The 25,580-nt window shown below is 48.6% G+C and overlaps 1 long non-coding RNA gene across 1 annotated transcript; it reads left to right on the top strand.

Moving 5' to 3' along the window:
* The first annotated feature begins 7,097 nt into the window (after positions 1-7,097).
* Positions 7,098-25,281, top strand: LOC122489054. The gene is made up of 5 exons (XR_006298816.1): positions 7,098-7,642; positions 10,795-10,889; positions 11,113-11,295; positions 22,068-22,090; positions 25,222-25,281. It is a non-coding gene; the product is annotated as an uncharacterized LOC122489054 (long non-coding RNA).
* Positions 25,282-25,580: the final 299 nt, after the last annotated feature.

The following is a 25,580-nucleotide window of genomic DNA, read 5'->3' as shown; positions in this document are numbered from 1 at the left end:
GTTCATGTGTATGAACTCACTAAGCTGTGTCTCCTGCTTTTGGAAGTAGTGACTCAGTGAGGAAGAGGTCCTGGAGTGCCTGCAGTGCAGTGTCTCTGTTCACCATGACCTGGACAGCTTTGGTCTCTATCCCATGGTGTTGCTCCTGCCCCGCTGTTTTGTCTGACACACTTTTCCTTTCTGCCTATTGTGGGCTGTGCTTCCTGTCTGTGGTGTGAGCGGGACCCAGGCAGGCCAGCCCTAAGGGGATGTGCTCACCAGAGATCTTATATTGGGCCACGAATCCTATGCTGGATCCCCTGAAGTGCTGGGTGGCTGGAGGCTGCACACCAGGGTGTCTGGGGGCAGGCAGCTGGGCACAGTGTGGTGGCTGGGAGTGGCCTCCACTCAGCTGTGTTTCTGACATCTGGGCCTTACACTTGATGGTGCCTGGGGGTGCATGACTGAATGTGGCTCTGGGGCTGGGTGGGCTGCATGGACTGCTTTAGCAACATTTTCCCAGAGCCCTGGACAAAGGTGAATAGTGTATGTGCATTCCTGCCTCCCCCAGGTAGTCCTGTGTTAATGAGGGGTGGGTGGGGCGGGTGGGAAAGGAGAGGAAAATGGCACCTGCCAGCTTCCTTGATTTTAGAGAAATCAGTACTAGCAGATATGTCTCTTGTTTGCCCCTGGCATTGTGTAAACTGCTCTTTGCATATTGTCTCTCTGTGCAGGCTGCTGTCTCCTCTAGGGCGATGACCCAGCTATCACTCACCCTCCAGGCTTGCCTGGTGATGAGTCAGCTGACTTTTAAAGCTCCAGGATCCAAGTCCCACTGGCTTTAAAAACTCAGCCTGTCTGGTTTTTAAAGCCAAACATTATGGGGACTAGTTTTCCCCATATGAGCTTCCTCCTGCAAGAACCAGTTTCTCTGCCCTCCTCGTGTAAACAAGGCCCTCCATCTGCCTCCATCTCCGACCTTCCAAAACCTTCAGGTGCAGCTTCTTCTCTAATTTAGTTGTGGACTTTGTTCTCTCAGTGTTTGCATTGTGCTCTGATTTATTGACTTGGGTGTGCATGATACCTGGCTGTAAACGTGGGATGGGGTTACCTCAGGGTCCTCCTACTCTGCCATCTTCCCAAGCTCCCCAGAGTGGACTTGTGATCCAGGGTGGTCATATCCAGAGACCACTCATACCAGCTTTCATGATTTAGATTATGACAGTTGGGTCTTTGGAGCTGATGATATAGAGATGAGATTTTGAACTTGAGTCGATGATGTAAGGGCTTGAGACTTTTAGGAATGTTAGGATGGGGTGAATATATTTTGCATATGGAGTGGACATAAATTTTGGGGAGCCAGAGGGTAGAGTGTGGTAGGTTGAATAATGGGCTTCAAAGGTATCAGTGTCCTAATCCCCAGAACCCGTGACTGTTTTCTTCGATGACAAAAAGGACTTTGTGGATGTGATTAAGTCAATGATCTGAAGATGAGGAGAATGGCCTGGATTGTCCAGATGGGCGCTGGATGCAACCACAAGCGTCATTGTAAGAAGAATGAAATTTGACTGAGGAAGAGAAGACTTGAGTGGTGTGAGCATGGGAGGAGCCATAAGCTGAGGGACACAGGTAGTCCTTGGACTCTGAAAAAGGTAAAGAAATGGATGCTCCCCTCAGAATCTCTAGAAGGAAGCAGCTCTACTGACATCTTGCTGTCAGTCCTGTAAGACTCATTGTTATGACTTTAAAGTTAACTGCAACACAGAATGCCACACGATGAGCTGTGGTTTAACAGACCCCAAGAGTAATGGAGATAGAGACGTTCACTACTCATAAGCCCTGGAGGAGGTGCATGGCAAACCTCAGGGAGCCACAGGGGGAGGTCAAGTTAGAGTGAAGATGGAGAAGGAGGCAGGATCTGGGGAGCCCACCTTTGTTAGGGCTCAGGCGTGGATGCTTTGGGCGTTCCCAGGCTAAGGCTGGATTTTCAAACCAGATCAGTTGCATACTGGTAAGCCCCATGGTGGTCTTGCCTATGAGGCACGCAGTGTCATGGTCCTGGGAGGCAGGAAAGACTATTGATCATGAGCACTGTTGAGGAAGTCATGGCAGAAATTTACATTTGCTGCAACTCTGCAGGCTGCTGTGGAGGGCATGCACATGTATGAGGGCCGAGTGTCACTTTGCCGTCCCTGCAGGCTTTGGCCAAAGACAACGGATGCTGAGGCAGCAATACCTGGATAGCTTAGCTACAGTCTTGACACTAACTTAGATTTCTGGCACCCAGAGAGAATAAATTTCATGTTGTTTTAAGCCATAAAGTTTGTGGTAGCTTGTGACAGCACCAGGAGATGAATATAGCTGACCACTGTTTTTTTTTAAACTTTTTTTTTTTTACATTTATTTATATTTGAGAGATAGAGAGCATGACCTGGGGAGAGGCAGAAAGAGAGGGAGACACAGAATATGAAGCAGGGTCCAGGCTCCGAGCTGTCAGCACAGAGCCCGATGCGGGGCTCAAACCCATGGACTGAGAGATCATGACCTGAGCCAAAGTCAGATGCTTAACCAACTGAGCCACCCAGGCACCCCTGCTGACCACTGGTTTAATGGGAACCTTGCTTCCAATGGGGCAGCCCTCGGGGCCCGTCTTCCAGTTGGTGCTGTGTGTGAGCCTCAAAGTAGGCATTGCACCATTTTATGAAGCCAGCTTCTTCTAGGTGATGGGACATGTGTTAAGGTCAGTGAATTCAATGGACATGAGTCTGTTTGCACATTTCCTTTGTTCCAAAATATGTCCCTTGTCAGATGAGATGCTGTTTAGAGTACCATGGTGATGGTAAATTTACAATTGTAAAGCTTGTGGACCAGTCATAAAAGGAAAATACCTTATAAAGTAGGTATATCTGCTGGAAACAGTTAATACGACTGAGATGCTCAACCCCTGCACATTTCAGAGAAAGACCTGTTTTCATGAGCTCCTGGGAACCGAGCTCTTGGGATGTCCTGACTGATAAAACATTTTCCATGCCATTGTATAAGATCTAAACCTATGTGTTTAATATCATACAGTTATTATGAGCTTAAACTACATGCTGCCTTGACATTGGGAGAGCTCCAAATGGCCTCTCTGCATGTTCCCATTCCCTCTGCTCCTGTGGGGAGCATTCCAGCCAAACCACCCTCCTTATCAAAAGGACCAAGCATAGTTCCTGCTTACCCCTGAGTAGTGAGTTTCAACTCCTGATAGCCTAAAGAATTATTCAAACAAGTCAAGCACATTTTCCTTGGAGAACCAGGGGCCTTCTCAGCCTCTTGATACCACAACGTTGAGCACAGAGGTGCTCACAAAGGAGGGATGGCCAATGCCCCATGTATAGTACAAGATCCTGCCTACTGTCTCTGTTAATAATCTTTGGGTGGGTGGTGTCCTCGGAACTGTGAGGACCTGTGGCTGTTACCTGCTCTTGAACTCTTCTGTCCAGTTTCGGGGTGTCTTCTGTCTGCCCACCCCATAACCATAGGGGAGGATCCCCTCACTCACCAACAATGTGAGGATTGAAACACATGCTGGGTTTTCGAGCAGCATTGTACCAGTTTTTCTAGATGGGTTATATGAACAGACATGTATTTTGTGGTGAATACCTATTTTTGCCTGGATATTCACTGTGTGCCCCTATGACTGACTCCCAATGAAACCCTGAACTCCTGGGCTCGGATAAGTTTCCTTGGTTGACACTCATGTGGGTTGTCACACATTGCTGCTGGAGGAATTAAGCATGTCCTATGTGACTTCATGTGGGGCCTGGACTTCTCATTTCCTCTGGACTTTACCCCATGTGCTTACTTCTTTTGTGGATTTTACTTTATATACTTATGTTACACTGTGTTATGTTATGTAATGAGTCATAAGTGTGAGTATAACAATCTCTTCATTACTCTCCAAACCTGGGAGTGTGATGGGTTTACTCTCATCCATCCCTGTGAGGTCTGAAGTGATACCCTTCCCTGAAGGAAGGGGCCAGAGAAAATGAACCTGTCATTAGGTAGCTAGCTGGGCTCTCTCAGGAATGATGCTATGCTGGGAGCTAAGAGTTGACCTACAGTTTGAGGGCTCATCAATAGTGGAAGTTTTCAGGTGTGCAAGTCTGTTTCTATGGAACCATGCATAGCCTCCAACCTTTGTCACTTTGTATATGGGCCCATTGAGCAAGCAGCAGGGTGATTGAATGGATCAGTGTAATGCATGTTGAGACGTGCTGCCCAGAATTTCCCCCCATCAGAGCCAAGGACTACTCCTCCAGCTGCTGAGAGTCCTGGCCTGGTGCCTCTACCTCCAAGGATTGCCCTCTGCCTGAGTCAGCTGCCTTGCTCAAGGTTATGCCCCCTTCCCAATGGCTGCCTACGTGTGCTCTGGTTAATATGGGATTATAAAGACCTAGCCTCTTTGCCCCAGTGTGGGGAGATGCTGCAGGGCCCTCTTAGCCCTGTAGCTCCTCATACAATAGCCTGAGGCCCTTGCTGTGACTGTATCACACCTGACTTTCTGTTTCTGCTCAACCCTTCCACCTTTCCTTCCTGCAGGTACTGATCCCAAGAGTGCTCCCTAATATCTTCCTTCACACTAATCTCTGTCTCAAAATCTGCTACTCAAGGAATCCTATATGTGACAGAGGTTACCGGAAGTGGGGTCTGAGAAAGTAGCCTCTCAAATGGAGTTGTGGGACTGTGCTAACCCCCGGCTGGCTGTTGCTATTACTAGTCGTAGGTGGAGCACTGGTAGCCCCTAGCGTAGATGGGATACAGTTATTAAAGCTTGCAGGATGAGTGAACCAGATGGAGGGCCAGTGAAGGGAAATGCACTGGTGGATACAGGGTATGAGTCATTTGAGAAATATGGGAAAAAGAGAATTCTCAAAAATGCAATTGGATGGCTGCATCTGAGAGTAGTCATTGCACTGGGAAGAGATAACAAAGGGCTGAAGGTAATAAATCAGTGGTTAAAGACTAAGTGTGAAAGCCACATGATCAACCTCCTTGCAGCATTTAAAGAGGCTCCTATCTCCTGCAACCAGAAAGTAGGAAATGCTGAGGACCAGGCCCAGCATGTAATCATAAGGGGGCCGAGCTCCAGAGCAGATGTTCTCAGCACTACCAGGTCTATTATGCCGAGGTTGAGGCCTTGTTTGGGAAAGAATAGAATCCTAAGGGATGGGGCACACGTGGGTAAATGCACTAAAAACTCTTGACTCCTCAGACTCCCCTGCATTCTCCAGGCCTGGAGCCACGGCCACTCTTTCCTCTTGTGGACTGTATTACAAAGGTGTATTCATCAAGACAGTATGGAACTGGCACAAAAACAGACACTTAGAACAATGGAGCAGAATAGAGAACCCAGAAATGGCCCCACAAATGTATGGCCAACTTATCTTTGACAAAGCAGGAAAGAATATCCAATGGAATGAAGACAGTCTCTTCAGCAAGTGGTGCTGGGAAAACTGGACAACGGCATGTGGAAGAATGAACCTGGACCACTTTCTTACACCATACACAAAAATAAACTCAAAATGGATGGAAAACCTAAACATATACAGGAAGCCATCAAAATCCTAGAGGAGAAAGCAGGCAAAAACCTCTTTGACCTCAGGTGCAGCATTCTAACTAGACATGTCTCCAGAGCCAAGGGAAACAAAAGCAAAAATGAACTATTGGGACCTCATCAAGATAAAAAGCTTCAGAATGGTGAAGGAAATAATCAGCAAAACTAAAAGGCAACTGACAGAATGGGAGAAGATATTTGCAAATGACATATCAGATAAAGGGTTAGTATCCAAAATCTGTAAAGAACTTCTCAAACTCAATACCCAAAGAACAAATATTCCAGTGAAGAAATGGACAGAAGACATGAACAGACACTTTTATGAAAAATACATCCTGATGGCTAACAGAGCATTCAAAAAGTGCTCAACATCACTCACCATTAGGGAAATCCAAATCAAAACCACGATGAGATATCAACTCACACCTGTCAGAATGGCTGAAATTAACAACTCAGGCAGCAACAGATGTTGGTGAAGATGTGGAGAAAGAGGATCTCTTTTGCATTGTTGGTGGGGATGCAAACTGGTGCAGCCACTCCAGAAAATAGTATGGAGGTTCCTCAAAAAACTAAAAATAGAACTATTCTACGACCCAGCAACTGCACTACTAGGTATTTATTCAAAGGATACAGGTGTGCTGTTTTGAAGGGACACATGCACCCCAATGTTTATAGCAGCCCTATTGACAATAGCCAAAGTGTGGAAGGAGCCCAAATGTCCATCGATGGATGAATGGATAAAGAAGATGCGGTATATATATACAATGGAGTATTACTCGGCAATCAAAAGGAATGAAATCTTGCCATTTACAACTACGTGGATGGAACTGGTGGGTATTACGCTAAGTGAAATTAGTCAGAGAAAGACAAATATCATATGACTTCACTCATATGAAGAATTTAAGATACAAAACAGATGAATGTAAGGGAAGGGAAACAAAAATAATATAAAAACAGGGAGGGGGACAAACCACAAGAGACTCTTAAATATAGAGAACAAACAGAGGGTTACTGGAGGGGTTGTGGGGGTGATGGGCTAAATGGACAAGGGGCATTAAGGAGGGCACTTGTTGGGAGGAGCACTGGGTGTTATGTGTAGGGGGTGAATCACTGGATCCTGCTCCTGAAATCATTATTGCACTATATGCTAACTAACCTGGATGTAAACTAAAAAAATGAAAAACAAAATTTAAAAATAATAAAATACTAAAGAAATGTTGAAAATATAAAAGTGGAAAAAGGGATACTAGATAAAAAAATGTAGAGAATATAAGATAATGTAGAATTTACAGTAAAAACACTAAAAATATAGAGGTAATTTTGTAATGAAAAAGACCTAGTGCTTTGTTTTTTTTTTCTTTTTAAATTTTTGTAATGTTTATTTATTTTTGAGAGAGAGAGACAGACAGACAGAGTGTGAGCAGGGGAGGGGCAGAGAGAGAGAGGGAGACACAGAATCCGAATCAGGCTCCAGGCTCTGAGCTGTCAGCACAGAGCTTGATGTGGGTTTCAAACCCACCAACCGAGATCATGACCTGAGCTGAAGCCAGACGCTTAACTGACTGAGCCACCCAGGTGCCCCAAGGCCTAGTACTTTCTGGTAGTCTATCTTTCATGTTCTCAATGAGTTTTGAGATACAGACCTACATTTTTAAAATTCTAATTTTCTACTATTGAATTATTTACAGCAAATATTTTTTACTGAGCTGATGTACTAAGAGTGAAGCAAACCCCTTAGACTGCACTGGAGATTTACTTTCCACCATCTTCTGGAATGCCCCACTTAAACCCATGTTGGTAACACACGAAACAGAAAACCTTTGTCACAGATTCTATCTTGATGTTGGTTAAACTCACAATTTATCTTTTCCTTCATGTCTTCTTATAAAGTAATTGCTTGCCTTGAGAAGGAGGTCTGTGCAGGGTCTGGGTCACTCTCATGGCTGCTGTCTCCCTTTGAGGGAGCTGGAGGGCGAGGTGCTCTGGTCCATCTGCCTCAACTACTTGAGAGACCCCGTAGCCATCAGCTGCGATCACGTCTTCTGCTACCGCTGCATCATTCAGGTCTGTGACTCTACTGGGCTGCCGTTGCACTGTTCTCTGCAAGCCAGCCTTCAGGGAAGAGTATTCGCCATGTGTGGCAGATGGCCAGCCTAGTGGGAAACATCTGGAGGGTGAAGGTAGATGAGGAGAGACAGCCCAGAGAGGATGCACCACTTCAGCGAAAAGCAGAGAAGCTGTGTGGGCTGCATTTGGAGAAGCTCCATTATTACTGCGAGGATGACCAGCAAATACTGTGTGTTATGTGTCGGGAGTCCCAGGAGCGCAGACATCACCCTGAGGTTCTCCCAGAGAAGGCTGCACACTCTTATCAGGGAAGAGTTCTGCCAGACCCTAGCTTCACTCTCATCGCCAAAAAGTTCTATTATGGTGCCTTCGGGACAAGGTCCAAATTCTTTTTCTATTTAAAAGTATTATCTTGGGAGCCTGGGTGGTTCAGTCAGGCGTCTGGCTCTTGATTTCAGCTCAGGTCATGATCTCACTGTTGGTGAGTTTGAGCCCCATGTCAGGCTCTGCACTGACAGCGCAGGGCTTGCTTGGGATTCTCTCTGCTGATGCTCACTCTCTCTCTCCCTCAAAATAAATAAATGAATTTTTAAAAATAAAAATAAAAACATTATATTGAAATGTGACTGACATGTGAAAAGCTGTACATATAAGGGGCACCTGGGTGGCTCAGTTGGTTGAGCGGCCAACTTCGGCTCAGGTCATGATCTCGCGGTTCACAAGTTCAAATCCCGCATCCCATGTCGGGCTCTGTGCTGACAGCTAGGAGCCTGGAGCCTCTTCAGATTCTATGTTTCCCTCTCTCTCTGCCCCTCACCCACTCATGCTCTCTCTCAAAAATAAATTAAAAAGCATTAAAAAATTAAAAGAAAAGCTGTACATATTAATGTACACTCTTAGTGAGTTTGGAGATAGGCATACACCTGTGAAGCCACCACTATCATCAAGACCACAGACGAATCTCTGACCTCCCTAAGTTTCCTCCTGCCCTGTTTATTATTGTCATTATTTATGTGCATAACAAAACCACTTAACATAAGATCCTTAATATACATCCTCTGGGTGCCTGGGTGGCTCAGTCTGTGGTGACAGCTCAGAGCCTGGAGCCTGCTTCGGATTCTGTGTCTCCCTCTCTCTCTGCCCCTCCTCACTTGTGCACATGCTCTCTCTGTCTCAAAAATAAATAAAAAAATTTAAAAAATCTATCCTCTTAGCAAGTTTCAAGTATACAATACAGTATTGTTGGCTGTAGGTACAATGACCTAGACAGTGTCTCCAGAACTTATCTGTCTTGTGTAACTGAAATTTTGTAGCCTTGGACCACTGCCTCCAGTTTCCTCCCCTCCAGCGCTGGCACCCACCTTTCTACTCTCTGCTTCTATGAGTTTGATAAGATTATACAATATTTGTGTTTTGGTGTCTGGCTTCTTTAACTTAGCATAATGTCCTCCAGGATTTCCTTCTTCTTTAAGGCTGAGTAATATTCCATTGTTTGTATGCACCATGTTTTCTTTAGCCAGTCATTCACTGATGGACAGTTAGATTGTTTTCATATCTTGGCTGTTGTGGATAATGCTGTAACAGTATTATCACACAGGAGTGCAGATACCTTTTTGAGATCCAGATTTTCTTTTCTTTTCTTTTTTTTTTTTTGAGAGAGAGCATGCACACATGTGTGCAGGTGAGCAAGCAGGGGAGGGACAGAGGGAGGGAGGGAGGGAGGGAGAGAGAGAGAGAGAGAGAGAGAGAGAGAGAGAGAGAATCCCAAGCAGACTTCACTCTCAGTGTGGAGCTCAACATGGGGCTTGATCTTATGACCCTGGGATCATGACCTGAGCCAAAATCAAGAGTCAGATGCTTAACCGTCTGAGCCACCCAGGTGCCCCCAGACCCTGACTGCAATTCCTTTGGGTAAATATTTAGAAGTAAGATTGCTGGATCATGTGGCAGTTATATTTTTTAACCTTTTTAAGGAACATCCACAGTGTTTTCTGTAGTGGCTGCACCAGCTAACAATTTTACCCAGAGTGCAGTAAGTCTCCCTTTTCTGTACATCTTCATCAATACTTATTATCTTTTTGTTTAATGGTAGCCATCCTAACAGGTATGAGGTGAAGGTACAAGGTCTTTAGTGTGGGAAGTTCTTGGTAAAGTGTTACCCTTTGAATTTTGAAAATAAACCTCATTTGTTTCCATATCTGTTTATAATAGTAAGTCTGTCCTGTTGCCTTGTTGTTTTGTTTTTGGAGGCATTTGGATCAGGTCTCAGCTAACAGAATAGTATCTTGCCCTCTTGATAGCATTCCTGGTATGCACCTTCAAACTGTGGTACTCTAGCACGTAGCTGTATAGATGTCTTTCAGAACGTAATCTCAGGGAAAATATTATTGCCTTAGAGGTGCTGGTATGTTTCCTCCTGTTTGCTAAGGAAGGATTATGCAATCAGTTCTCTTTTCTCCTTGGCTGACAGGAATCTTAAAACCAATTTAGTCATCCTCTCAATAATTTGTAGTTACTGTATATGCTTTCGTTCACTTTTTGTTTCAATTTTCTGTTCTATTTATAGGTTATTAATTAGTTTATTTTTTAATTAAAACAATTTTTTAAATGCTTATTTTATTTTATTTTTTGAGAGACAGAGAAAGAGACAGAGTGTGAGCACGGGAGGGGCAGAGACAGAAACGGACACAGAATCCAAAGCAGGCTCCAGGCTCTGGGCTGTCAGCACAGAGCCTGATGTGAGGATTGAACTCATGGACCGTGTGATCATGACCCGAGCCAAAGTCAGGTGCTTAACTGACTGAGCCACCCAGGTGCCACTGTTAATAATTAGTTTAAATATAAATTGTCTATATTTTTGATGGAAAGGGACTATAAGTATAAATAAGAAGCACACTGTAAGTTGTAGTATTAATGAAAATAAATTATTGTTTTATGTCAATTCTAAGAAACTGCTCTAAGCTAGCATAGCAGTGATGTTGCTTCTTGTTCGTTAACTACGACAGAAAGCATTCTGCATCCACATGACCATTATTATGCTGCTGAAGGTCCAACGTGTCTGACTTCACTCGGGAATCACTTTGTATCTCTCTTTTCTCATTGAGGGCATTTTCATCTTCATCTTGAGGCCATCTGTGTTAATTTCATAGGTAAAATTTTAAATAATCTGAGGATTCTGAAGGGGGACTGAGACAGGATCCAGAATTTTCAGTCAACAGGAGAAGATGAGGTTCAGGCCCTGCTGGTGAGAGAAGTCTCTGTGGCATTAGGGTGGTGGCAATGTGGGGGGATATTGAGGATAGGGGAGGGCGTGACCACGGGAATCCCTTTTGTGGACTCGTCCCCAGAAGACCTCACACATGTCCTCATAACCCCTCCCTCCCAGAAGAAGTCCTTTCCTCTCTCTGCCTTTACTGTAGACAGAATTCCAGAGTCAGAGGCAGGACATCATGTCAGTGTTTGAACAGGGCCACCAGTTCCTGAGAGAAAGGGAGCTGTACCTACTGGACCTGCTGGAAAGGATAGAGCAAGAGCTCGCCCACGGGAGGAACAGCCATGTCACCAAGAGCTCAGAGGACGCCGTCCGGCTTGGAACCCTCATTTCTGAGTTGGAAAAAATGGCTCAGCAGCCTGCAGTTGAGCTTTTGCAGGTGAGGAGCAAACTACATTATACTTGCATCTTCTTGCTGTAAGCTGCGATTTGGCCCTAGTTAGCATGAGATTTGGACCAGAAGTCAAGAGAGAAGAAAGTTTTACTATCATTTTTTGAGGACTTTCATAACCCGTAATCAGCTAATCAATAGGTTTTAAGTCCTAAATTGAGTGGGCAGGGGAGAGTAATACACACAGACCACACAGTAGATAGTAACCTGTAGCTTACAATGACAACAAAAAATCAAGTGTGAACTCTTGGGGTCAGAATGGAGCCCACGGAGACAGAGGTTTAGCGGGGAGGCTTTTGTGAAAGAAGACGTGTTTAATGTTGGCCTTGAAAAAAATGCAAACATTTGGGTTGGCAGAAAGGAGGAGCTGAAGCTCAGTGAGGGAGCATTGGTGAGGGTTAGTTCGTGGGCTGTTATCACATGCTGCTGCAGGTACTGAGAGAGCACTGTTGACGGTTAGTACACGGTCTGTGATCACACGTTGGTGAAGATACTGAGGGAGTACTTTTTAGGGTTAGTACGCCGGATGTGATCACAGGCTGTGCAGGGACTGAGGGAGCACTGGTGGGGGTTAGTACACCGGATGTGGTCACACGGTGGTGAAGATACCGAGGGAGTACTTTTTAGGGTTAGTACGTGGGCTGTGATCACATGCTGTTCAGGTAACAGAGACCACTGCTGAGGGTTAGTATGCAGGCTGTGATCACATAGTGGTGAAGGTACTGAGGGAGTACTTTTGAGGGTTAGTACGCAGGCTGTGATCACACGCTGTGCATGAACTGAGGGAGCACTGGTGAGGGTTAGTACGCCAGATGTGATCACAGGCTGTGCAGGGACTGAGGGAGCACTGGTGGGGGTTAGTACACCGGATGTGATCACATGGTGGTGAAGGTACTGAGGGAGTACTTTTGAGGGTTAGTACGCAGGCTGTGATCACACGCTGTGCATGAACTGAGGGAGCACTGGTGAGGGTTAGTACGCCAGATGTGATCACAGGCTGTGCAGGGACTGAGGGAGCACTGGTGGGGGTTAGTACACCGGATGTGGTCACACGGTGGTGAAGATACCGAGGGAGTACTTTTTAGGGTTAGTACGTGGGCTGTGATCACATGCTGTTCAGGTAACAGAGACCACTGCTGAGGGTTAGTATGCAGGCTGTGATCACATAGTGGTGAAGGTACTGAGGGAGTACTTTTGAGGGTTAGTATGCAGGCTGTGATCACACGCTGTGCATGAACTGAGGGAGCACTGGTGAGGGTTAGTACGCCAGATGTGATCACAGGCTGTGCAGGGACTGAGGGAGCACTGGTGGGGGTTAGTACACCGGATGTGATCACACGGTGGTGAAGATACTGAGGGAGTACTTTTGAGGGTTAGTACGCAGGCTGTGATCACACGCTGTGCATGAACTGAGGGAGCACTGGTGAGGGTTAGTACGCCGGATGTGATCACAGGCTGTGCAGGGACTGAGGGAGCATTGGTGGGGGTTAATTCATTGGCTGTGATCACACGCTGTGCATGAACTGAGGGAGCATTGGTGGGGGTTAATTCATTGGCTGTGATCACATGCTGTGCAGGGACTGAGGGAGCACTGGTGAGGGTTAGTACGCAGGCTGTGATCACACGCTGTGCAGGGACTGAGGGAGCATTGGTGAGGGTTAGTACGCGGGCTGTGATCACATGCTGTTCAGGTAACAGAGACCACTGCTGAGGGTTAGTATGCAGGCTGTGATCACATAGTGGTGAAGGTACTGAGGGAGTACTTTTGAGGGTTAGTACGCAGGCTGTGATCACACGCTGTGCATGAACTGAGGGAGCACTGGTGAGGGTAGTACGCAGGCTGTGATCACAGGCTGTGCAGGGACTGAGGGAGCATTGGTGGGGGTTAATACACAGGCTGTGATCACACGCTGTGCAGGGACTGAGGGAGTACTGGTGAGGGTTAGTACGCAGGCTGTGATCACAGGCTGTGCAGGGACTGAGGGAGCATTGGTGGGGGTTAATACACAGGCTGTGATCACAGGCTGTGCAGGGACTGAGGGAGCATTGGTGGGGGTTAATACACAGGCTGTGATCACATGCTGTGCAGGGACTGAGGGAGCACTGGTGAGGGTTAGTACGCAGGCTGTGATCACACGCTGTGCAGGGACTGAGGGAGCACTGGTGAGGGTTAGTACGCGGGCTGTGATCACATGCTGTTCAGGTAACAGAGACCACTGCTGAGGGTTAGTATGCAGGCTGTGATCACATAGTGGTGAAGGTACTGAGGGAGTACTTTTGAGGGTTAGTACGCAGGCTGTGATCACACGCTGTGCATGAACTGAGGGAGCACTGGTGAGGGTTAGTACGCCGGATGTGATCACAGGCTGTGCAGGGACTGAGGGAGCATTGGTGGGGGTTAATTCTTTGGCTGTGATCACAGGCTGTGCATGAACTGAGGGAGCACTGCTGAGGGTTAGTACGCCGGATGTGATCACAGGCTGTGCAGGGACTGAGGGAGCATTGGTGGGGGTTAATTCATTGGCTGTGATCACACGCTGTGCATGAACTGAGGGAGCATTGGTGGGGGTTAATTCATTGGCTGTGATCACATGCTGTGCAGGGACTGAGGGAGCACTGGTGAGGGTTAGTACGCAGGCTGTGATCACAGGCTGTGCAGGGACTGAGGGAGCATTGGTGAGGGTTAGTACGCGGGCTGTGATCACATGCTGTTCAGGTAACAGAGACCACTGCTGAGGGTTAGTATGCAGGCTGTGATCACATAGTGGTGAAGGTACTGAGGGAGTACTTTTGAGGGTTAGTACGCAGGCTGTGATCACACGCTGTGCATGAACTGAGGGAGCACTGGTGAGGGTAGTACGCAGGCTGTGATCACAGGCTGTGCAGGGACTGAGGGAGCATTGGTGGGGGTTAATACACAGGCTGTGATCACACGCTGTGCAGGGACTGAGGGAGTACTGGTGAGGGTTAGTACGCAGGCTGTGATCACAGGCTGTGCAGGGACTGAGGGAGCATTGGTGGGGGTTAATACACAGGCTGTGATCACAGGCTGTGCAGGGACTGAGGGAGCATTGGTGGGGGTTAATACACAGGCTGTGATCACATGCTGTGCAGGGACTGAGGGAGCACTGGTGAGGGTTAGTACGCAGGCTGTGATCACACGCTGTGCAGGGACTGAGGGAGCACTGGTGAGGGTTAGTACGCGGGCTGTGATCACATGCTGTTCAGGTAACAGAGACCACTGCTGAGGGTTAGTATGCAGGCTGTGATCACATAGTGGTGAAGGTACTGAGGGAGTACTTTTGAGGGTTAGTACGCAGGCTGTGATCACACGCTGTGCATGAACTGAGGGAGCACTGGTGAGGGTTAGTACGCCGGATGTGATCACAGGCTGTGCAGGGACTGAGGGAGCATTGGTGGGGGTTAATTCATTGGCTGTGATCACAGGCTGTGCATGAACTGAGGGAGCACTGCTGAGGGTTAGTACGCCGGATGTGATCACAGGCTGTGCAGGGACTGAGGGAGCATTGGTGGGGGTTAATTCATTGGCTGTGATCACACGCTGTGCATGAACTGAGGGAGCATTGGTGGGGGTTAATTCATTGGCTGTGATCACATGCTGTGCAGGGACTGAGGGAGCACTGGTGAGGGTTAGTACGCAGGCTGTGATCACACGCTGTGCAGGGACTGAGGGAGCATTGGTGAGGGTTAGTACGCGGGCTGTGATCACATGCTGTTCAGGTAACAGAGACCACTGCTGAGGGTTAGTATGCAGGCTGTGATCACATAGTGGTGAAGGTACTGAGGGAGTACTTTTGAGGGTTAGTACGCAGGCTGTGATCACACGCTGTGCATGAACTGAGGGAGCACTGGTGAGGGTAGTACGCAGGCTGTGATCACAGGCTGTGCAGGGACTGAGGGAGCATTGGTGGGGGTTAATACACAGGCTGTGATCACACGCTGTGCAGGGACTGAGGGAGTACTGGTGAGGGTTAGTACGCAGGCTGTGATCACAGGCTGTGCAGGGACTGAGGGAGCATTGGTGGGGGTTAATACACAGGCTGTGATCACAGGCTGTGCAGGGACTGAGGGAGCATTGGTGGGGGTTAATACACAGGCTGTGATCACATGCTGTGCAGGGACTGAGGGAGCACTGGTGAGGGTTAGTACGCAGGCTGTGATCACACGCTGTGCAGGGACTGAGGGAGCACTGGTGAGGGTTAGTACGCGGGCTGTGATCACATGCTGTTCAGGTAACAGAGACCACTGCTGAGGGTTAGTATGCAGGCTGTGATCACATAGTGGTGAAGGTACTGAGGGAGTACTTTTGAGGGTTAGTATGCAGGCTGTGATCACACGCTGTGCATGAACTGAGGGAGCACTGGTGAGGGTTAGTACGCCAGATGTGATCACAGGCTGTGCAGGGACTGAGGGAGCACTGGTGGGGGTTAGTACACCGGATGTGATCACACGGTGGTGAAGATACTGAGGGAGTACTTTTTAGGGTTAGTACGCAGGCTGTGATCACACGCTGTGCATGAACTGAGGGAGCACTGGTGAGGGTTAGTACGCCGGATGTGATCACAGGCTGTGCAGGGACTGAGGGAGCATTGGTGGGGGTTAATTCATTGGCTGTGATCACACGCTGTGCATGAACTGAGGGAGCATTGGTGGGGGTTAATTCATTGGCTGTGATCACATGCTGTGCAGGGACTGAGGGAGCACTGGTGAGGGTTAGTACGCAGGCTGTGATCACACGCTGTGCAGGGACTGAGGGAGCATTGGTGAGGGTTAGTACGCGGGCTGTGATCACATGCTGTTCAGGTAACAGAGACCACTGCTGAGGGTTAGTATGCAGGCTGTGATCACATAGTGGTGAAGGTACTGAGGGAGTACTTTTGAGGGTTAGTACGCAGGCTGTGATCACACGCTGTGCATGAACTGAGGGAGCACTGGTGAGGGTAGTACGCAGGCTGTGATCACAGGCTGTGCAGGGACTGAGGGAGCATTGGTGGGGGTTAATACACAGGCTGTGATCACACGCTGTGCAGGGACTGAGGGAGTACTGGTGAGGGTTAGTACGCAGGCTGTGATCACAGGCTGTGCAGGGACTGAGGGAGCATTGGTGGGGGTTAATACACAGGCTGTGATCACAGGCTGTGCAGGGACTGAGGGAGCATTGGTGGGGGTTAATACACAGGCTGTGATCACATGCTGTGCAGGGACTGAGGGAGCACTGGTGAGGGTTAGTACGCAGGCTGTGATCACACGCTGTGCAGGGACTGAGGGAGCACTGGTGAGGGTTAGTACGCGGGCTGTGATCACATGCTGTTCAGGTAACAGAGACCACTGCTGAGGGTTAGTATGCAGGCTGTGATCACATAGTGGTGAAGGTACTGAGGGAGTACTTTTGAGGGTTAGTACGCAGGCTGTGATCACACGCTGTGCATGAACTGAGGGAGCACTGGTGAGGGTTAGTACGCCGGATGTGATCACAGGCTGTGCAGGGACTGAGGGAGCATTGGTGGGGGTTAATTCTTTGGCTGTGATCACAGGCTGTGCATGAACTGAGGGAGCATTGGTGGGGGTTAATTCATTGGCTGTGATCACATGCTGTGCAGGGACTGAGGGAGCACTGGTGAGGGTTAGTACGCAGGCTGTGATCACACGCTGTGCAGGGACTGAGGGAGCATTGGTGAGGGTTAGTACGCGGGCTGTGATCACATGCTGTTCAGGTAACAGAGACCACTGCTGAGGGTTAGTATGCAGGCTGTGATCACATAGTGGTGAAGGTACTGAGGGAGTACTTTTGAGGGTTAGTACGCAGGCTGTGATCACACGCTGTGCATGAACTGAGGGAGCACTGGTGAGGGTAGTACGCAGGCTGTGATCACAGGCTGTGCAGGGACTGAGGGAGCATTGGTGGGGGTTAATACACAGGCTGTGATCACACGCTGTGCAGGGACTGAGGGAGTACTGGTGAGGGTTAGTACGCAGGCTGTGATCACAGGCTGTGCAGGGACTGAGGGAGCATTGGTGGGGGTTAATACACAGGCTGTGATCACAGGCTGTGCAGGGACTGAGGGAGCATTGGTGGGGGTTAATACACAGGCTGTGATCACATGCTGTGCAGGGACTGAGGGAGCACTGGTGAGGGTTAGTACGCAGGCTGTGATCACACGCTGTGCAGGGACTGAGGGAGCACTGGTGAGGGTTAGTACGCGGGCTGTGATCACATGCTGTTCAGGTAACAGAGACCACTGCTGAGGGTTAGTATGCAGGCTGTGATCACATAGTGGTGAAGGTACTGAGGGAGTACTTTTGAGGGTTAGTACGCAGGCTGTGATCACACGCTGTGCATGAACTGAGGGAGCACTGGTGAGGGTTAGTACGCCGGATGTGATCACAGGCTGTGCAGGGACTGAGGGAGCATTGGTGGGGGTTAATTCTTTGGCTGTGATCACAGGCTGTGCATGAACTGAGGGAGCACTGCTGAGGGTTAGTACGCCGGATGTGATCACAGGCTGTGCAGGGACTGAGGGAGCATTGGTGGGGGTTAATTCATTGGCTGTGATCACACGCTGTGCATGAACTGAGGGAGCATTGGTGGGGGTTAATTCATTGGCTGTGATCACATGCTGTGCAGGGACTGAGGGAGCACTGGTGAGGGTTAGTACGCAGGCTGTGATCACACGCTGTGCAGGGACTGAGGGAGCATTGGTGAGGGTTAGTACGCGGGCTGTGATCACATGCTGTTCAGGTAACAGAGACCACTGCTGAGGGTTAGTATGCAGGCTGTGATCACATAGTGGTGAAGGTACTGAGGGAGTACTTTTGAGGGTTAGTACGCAGGCTGTGATCACACGCTGTGCATGAACTGAGGGAGCACTGGTGAGGGTAGTACGCAGGCTGTGATCACAGGCTGTGCAGGGACTGAGGGAGCATTGGTGGGGGTTAATACACAGGCTGTGATCACACGCTGTGCAGGGACTGAGGGAGTACTGGTGAGGGTTAGTACGCAGGCTGTGATCACAGGCTGTGCAGGGACTGAGGGAGCATTGGTGGGGGTTAATACACAGGCTGTGATCACAGGCTGTGCAGGGACTGAGGGAGCATTGGTGGGGGTTAATACACAGGCTGTGATCACAGGCTGTGCAGGGACTGAGGGAGCACTGGTGAGGGTTAGTACGCAGGCTGTGATCACACGCTGTGCAGGGACTGAGGGAGCACTGGTGAGGGTTAGTACGCGGGCTGTGATCACATGCTGTTCAGGTAACAGAGACCACTGCTGAGGGTTAGTATGCAGGCTGTGATCACATAGTGGTGAAGGTACTGAGGGAGTACTTTTGAGGGTTAGTACGCAGGCTGTGATCACACGCTGTGCATGAACTGAGGGAGCACTGGTGAGGGTTAGTACGCCGGATGTGATCACAGGCTGTGCAGGGACTGAGGGAGCATTGGTGGGGGTTAATTCATTGGCTGTGATCACACGCTGTGCATGAACTGAGGGAGCATTGGTGGGGGTTAATTCATTGGCTGTGATCACATGCTGTGCAGGGACTGAGGGAGCACTGGTGAGGGTTAGTACGCAGGCTGTGATCACACGCTGTGCAGGGACTGAGGGAGCATTGGTGAGGGTTAGTACGCGGGCTGTGATCACATGCTGTTCAGGTAACAGAGACCACTGCTGAGGGTTAGTATGCAGGCTGTGATCACATAGTGGTGAAGGTACTGAGGGAGTACTTTTGAGGGTTAGTACGCAGGCTGTGATCACACGCTGTGCATGAACTGAGGGAGCACTGGTGAGGGTAGTACGCAGGCTGTGATCACAGGCTGTGCAGGGACTGAGGGAGCATTGGTGGGGGTTAATACACAGGCTGTGATCACACGCTGTGCAGGGACTGAGGGAGTACTGGTGAGGGTTAGTACGCAGGCTGTGATCACAGGCTGTGCAGGGACTGAGGGAGCATTGGTGGGGGTTAATACACAGGCTGTGATCACAGGCTGTGCAGGGACTGAGGGAGCATTGGTGGGGGTTAATACACAGGCTGTGATCACATGCTGTGCAGGGACTGAGGGAGCACTGGTGAGGGTTAGTACGCAGGCTGTGATCACACGCTGTGCAGGGACTGAGGGAGCACTGGTGAGGGTTAGTACGCGGGCTGTGATCACATGCTGTTCAGGTAACAGAGACCACTGCTGAGGGTTAGTATGCAGGCTGTGATCACATAGTGGTGAAGGTACTGAGGGAGTACTTTTGAGGGTTAGTACGCAGGCTGTGATCACACGCTGTGCATGAACTGAGGGAGCACTGCTGAGGGTTAGTACGCCGGATGTGATCACAGGCTGTGCAGGGACTGAGGGAGCATTGGTGGGGGTTAGTACACAGGCTGTGATCACAGGCTGTGCAGGGACTGAGGGAGCACTGGTGAGGGTTAGTACCCAGGCTGTGATCACACGCTGTGCAGGGACTGAGGGAGCACTGGTGAGGGTTAGTTTGCAGGCTGTGATCACAGGCTGTGCAGGGACTGAGGGAGCTCTGATGAGGGTTAGTTTGCAGGCAGTGATCACACGCTGTGCAGGGACTGAGGGAGCATTGGTGGGGGTTAATTCATTGGCTGTGATCACATGCTGTGCAGGGACTGAGGGAGCACTGGTGAGGGTTAGTACGCAGGCTGTGATCACACGCTGTGCAGGGACTGAGGGAGCACTGGTGAGGGTTAGTACGCGGGCTGTGATCACATGCTGTTCAGGTAACAGAGACCACTGCTGAGGGTTAGTATGCAGGCTGTGATCACATAGTGGTGAAGGTACTGAGGGAGTACTTTTGAGGGTTAGTACGCAGGCTGTGATCACACGCTGTGCATGAACTGAGGGAGCACTGGTGAGGGTTAGTACGCCAGATGTGATCACAGGCTGTGCAGGGACTGAGGGAGCACTGGTGGGGGTTAGTACACCGGATGTGATCACACGGTGGTGAAAATACTGAGGGAGTACTTTTTAGGGTTAGTACGCAGGCTGTGATCACAGGCTGTGCAGGGACTGAGGGAGCACTGGTGGGGGTTAGTACGTGGGCTTTGATCACAAGCTGGTGCAGGTAATGGGGAGCACCCATCAGGGTTAGTTCATGGGCTGTGATCACGGGCTGTGCAGGGACTGAGGGAGCACTGGTGGGGGTTAGTACGCTGGATGTGATCACAGGCTGTGCAGGGACTGAGGGAGCACTGGTGAGGGTAGTACGCAGGCTGTGATCACAGGCTGTGCAGGGACTGAGGGAGCATTGGTGGGGGTTAATACACAGGCTGTGATCACACGCTGTGCAGGGACTGAGGGAGCATTGGTGGGGGTTAATTCATGGCTGTGATCACACGCTGTGCAGGGACTGAGGGAGCACTGGTGAGGGTTAGTACGCGGGCTGTGATCACATGCTGTTCAGGTAACAGAGACCACTGCTGAGGGTTAGTATGCAGGCTGTGATCACATAGTGGTGAAGGTACTGAGGGAGTACTTTTGAGGGTTAGTACGCAGGCTGTGATCACACGCTGTGCATGAACTGAGGGAGCACTGGTGAGGGTAGTACGCAGGCTGTGATCACAGGCTGTGCAGGGACTGAGGGAGCATTGGTGGGGGTTAATACACAGGCTGTGATCACACGCTGTGCAGGGACTGAGGGAGTACTGGTGAGGGTTAGTACGCAGGCTGTGATCACAGGCTGTGCAGGGACTGAGGGAGCATTGGTGGGGGTTAATACACAGGCTGTGATCACAGGCTGTGCAGGGACTGAGGGAGCATTGGTGGGGGTTAATACACAGGCTGTGATCACATGCTGTGCAGGGACTGAGGGAGCACTGGTGAGGGTTAGTACGCAGGCTGTGATCACACGCTGTGCAGGGACTGAGGGAGCACTGGTGAGGGTTAGTACGCGGGCTGTGATCACATGCTGTTCAGGTAACAGAGACCACTGCTGAGGGTTAGTATGCAGGCTGTGATCACATAGTGGTGAAGGTACTGAGGGAGTACTTTTGAGGGTTAGTACGCAGGCCGTGATCACACGCTGTGCATGAACTGAGGGAGCACTGGTGAGGGTTAGTACGCCGGATGTGATCACAGGCTGTGCAGGGACTGAGGGAGCATTGGTGGGGGTTAATTCATTGGCTGTGATCACAGGCTGTGCATGAACTGAGGGAGCACTGCTGAGGGTTAGTACGCCGGATGTGATCACAGGCTGTGCAGGGACTGAGGGAGCATTGGTGGGGGTTAGTACACAGGCTGTGATCACACGCTGTGCAGAGACTGAGGGAGCATTGGTGAGGGTTAGTACGCGGGCTGTGATCACACGCTGGGGCAGGTACCAAGGACCACAGGACTAGGAAGACAGGACCAGCACACAGACACCAGGGAGCCGAACTTTCTCCGGTGTCCGGTTCACTGAGGGGACATTAATTGGAGAATGAGCTGGGTGGAATGCGGTTCCTTGTGCAGAGGTTTTCCTACATAGGCTGAGACTTGGATGGGACCCTTAACAGATGAAGTGAAGGTCCCTGGATGGAAGATTCTGGAGCTCAGGGAAAAAGGCAGTGGGAGGCTTTTGTGCCTCTAAACCGATAGCATCCATGGGGACAGAGCAGGGGTGGGCCCATGAGAATGGCTTGTACCTGGATGTCGTGCACCTGCTCCCTGATGTGCCCCCCAGGTGGGAATGGCACCCCCTCCTGGGAGGCTGTTGTCCGTGTCAGTGTCTGTTTTCTCTTTCCTTCCAGGACCTGAGTGACGTCATAAGCAAGTAAGTACTGATTGCCTTTTTTGTTGTTGTTGTCTTTAAACAACTCAGATGTCGTTTGTTTTCTCTCTTTCTCAAATTATTGAAATTTGACAAGGGTAGAAGGAGGATTATTTGAAGAAATCTCTAGTGAGGTGGGCGGAGGATGTCCAGGGAAGGCGGAGGGACTTCTGCACAAATTCCTGTTGTGGAGCTCATGTTAGGGCCGTGGGAGGCTGAGAGACGTGGCGTGGGGGGCGTACGGGGGTACATTCGAGAGGTTTCAGGATCCATGTTTGCTTCCAAAGCCCAGTTTTCACTTCCTCCGGTTCGTGCCTGGTTCCCTGCATCCTGTAGGGCACATTTACGCAGGACACTGTCCCCTGCTCTCCGCTGGCGCAGAGGGGGACACTCCCACAGGCCTGGGGGCAGTGATTCCTCTGCAGTGCCTGCCGGATGCGCCACACTGACAGCTTCCAAGTCCCACCCACACCGGACGCAGGAGCTTTGAACAGACAGACTCTAAACTGAGAATTCGCTGCTGCACAGGTGGATTCCAGGGACGCCTGGGTCTCTGGGCTTCTCTGCGTATGTTCTGTGGGCTGCACGCTGGGCCAGCAGGAGGAAATCCCAGCAGGTGGCCAGATTGTGGCTGGGGACACAGGGCACACACATCAGGGACGAGCAATGACATAAGAAATGAGTGTAATAGTTTTGCCCTGAAGGATTTTGTCTGCTATCAGTCAAATTATTCCAGCTTTCTTTTGATTAGTCTAGGCAGGGCATTTCCTTCTTTCTTTCTTTTATAATCTTCATTTATTTGAGAGAGAGAGAGAGAGAGAGAGAGAGAGAGGAGAGAGAGTGCATAAGTGGGGGAGGGGCAGAGACAGAGGGAGATACAGAATTCGAAGTAGGCTCCAGGATGTGAGCTGTTGGCACAGAGCCTGTCGGGGCTCAAACCCACAAACTGTGAGATCATGACCTAAGCAGAAGTCCGGTGTTTAACTGACTGAACCACTCAGGTGCCCCTGTTATTTTTTTTTAAGTTTGTATTTAAATTTCAGTTAGTTAACATACAATGTGATAGTAGTTTCAGGAATACAATAGAGTCACTTAGTAAAGTCAGAGGGTACAAAATCAGTGTACAGAAATCAGTTGCATTTGTATACACCCATAACAGAGGAGCAGAACGAGAAATCACGGAATTGATCCCATTTACAATTGCAAGAAAAACCATAAGATACCTAGGAATAAACCTAATCAAAAAGATGAAGAACTTGTGTTCTGAAAACAGTTTTTTTTAAATTTCTCTTATAAGGAACAATTTTATTTTAGAATAAATCCACTCTATTTTTTATTAGAAAATTTAGTTTTTATATATTCTACTTTTTTCAAAAGCATTTGCATAGGTGGTCAAAATAATGTCCTTAAATTTAATTTCCTTTTTATATCTAAATATTTTTTATTTATTTTTTTTTTGAGAGAGAGAGCATGAGAGAGAGAGAGAGGGAGGGAGAGAGAGAGAATCCTAAGCAGGCTCCATGCTGCAGTGCAGATCTTGAAGTGGGGCTTGATCCCACAACCCTGGGATCATGACCTGAGCTGAAATCAAGAGTCAGATGCTCAACCGACTGAGCCACCCCGGTGCTCCTGAATATTTTTCATTTCTTATTTGGTGTATTTGTACTTTGGTCTCCTCTATTACCTGCTTTCCCCCCCTATAGTTAATGATTTTTTTTGTCTATGAGCCCCACTTTTGACATACACCACAATTTCCAGTGTATAGTATTTTATTATTATTGTTTTCTAGATATTTTAAAATTCTGACTTTGATTTACTCTTTAACATAAGATTTAAGAAAGAGGATATTTGTTGAAAGGCGGGGGGGGGGGGCGACTCCATCTTGTTCTGTGTCCTTCACCTTGACCACGCCTCCCCCCCTCACCTGCCTAACAGGACTGGGACCCTTCCCCAGCCAATCAGCTGAGGCCACAGCCATTACCTCACCAACTGCCCCTAGGCCCCAATAAAACCTTTGTCCTTTTGAAACTCGCTCTCTCTCCCTGGTATCTCACTGCTGCATCGGTGCAGGTAGGGGATTGAGCTCGAGCTAGCTCAAATAAAGGCTCTTTTGCTTTTACATCGGACTCGGCTCCCTGGCGGTATTTGGGGATCACGAATTCTGGGCATAACATTAGTCAGTGGCATTAGTCTTGTTTTTCTTTTGTTTTGTTTGTGTTTCATAGTTTTTAAATCTCATGAACAGACAAGGTTGTTGATCTTTCCACCTTTTGGACTTTGTTGAGGCATTCTGTGTTTGCATGTTGTAAATTTTTGTGACAGTTCCAAACACTTGAAAAGAAGATGCATCTTGCATGTGCTTGGAATAGGATTTGATTTATCTCCAGGAGGGTTCCCTTAGTAAATTTGTTATTAAGGTGTTTTGTATCGATACTTACTTTTTGACTTCTCAATATGTCATGGACTAAGAGAGGTCAAAGATTCCTACTAGCAATGAGTTCTTACCCATTTTTTAATTATGATAGTTTTTGCTTTTCTACATTTTGATGCTTTTTTTCTCCTGTGGGACGTTTGATGGGAGTTCTATCTTAATTGTGGATTATAATATTCTTAGTAACATAAAAATACTTTCTGTTGTCTTATTTAATATATTTCCACCTTGAATTCAATCCTTTCTGATAATAAGGTCAAGATCTCGTGTTTCTTTCATTTTGTATTTAGCTTATATATTTCTGCTCAGCTATCTATATGTCTTAAATTGAAAGACTTTTTAAAATGAAAATTTAAAGTTCTGTTTTAATTTTAACTTATCTGGTGTGTATCCTCAGGTAATTTCTTTAGAAGTTGAAATATTAGTAGCATGTTTCAAAGAACTTCCAAGACAGGAAGTGGCTTTCTCTCTCTTTAACATGATACACAACTGGTACAGTGGTGCGTACAGAGTACCTGGTTATGGCCCTTTCTTCAGAGCTCTGGACATCACACTGTTGGGCTCTGATGCGGGGCTGGCCTCCTGGAGGTGCCACTTTGCTTCCAACCCTGTGGTGCGTGGTTGTTGTGTGTGCATGAGTGTACATGGATGTAGGAGACCCTCCTTTTGTCAGGAGTTCCTGCAGTGCCTCTGTCTTTTCCAGATACTCCTGGAAGAAGCTCTGGATTGAAAAGTGCTGTCAGTGCTGCAATCAAAAGGCAGGTAGAAGACTTTTCAGATAAACTTCTTTCTTTAGAGAAAGGACTCAGAAGATTCAATGATAAGGGAATGGGTGGAGGAAGAAGTTCTGAGCCTAGAAAATCCCTTTTCTTTCTCTGTAGTGCTTATCCTTAGGATTCAGCTCTGGCCTTGGGTCCTCATAGCTCCTTGCTTGTATCCAGGCCATTCACACCAGGCGGGGACACTGGAGAGGGAGAGTCAATCTGTCCAAACCAGGGAGTCTGTCCACATGGCAGTGTAAGGGTGTTACCTGGATTGAGGGAGAGTCAGAGTAGGTCCCAG

Source organism: Prionailurus bengalensis, chromosome B2 (genome assembly GCF_016509475.1).
Source record: "Prionailurus bengalensis isolate Pbe53 chromosome B2, Fcat_Pben_1.1_paternal_pri, whole genome shotgun sequence".
NCBI classification, from domain to species: domain Eukaryota; kingdom Metazoa; phylum Chordata; class Mammalia; order Carnivora; family Felidae; genus Prionailurus; species Prionailurus bengalensis.
Note: the sequence above shows the minus strand (reverse complement) of the source record. Positions and strands in the feature narration are given on the sequence as shown.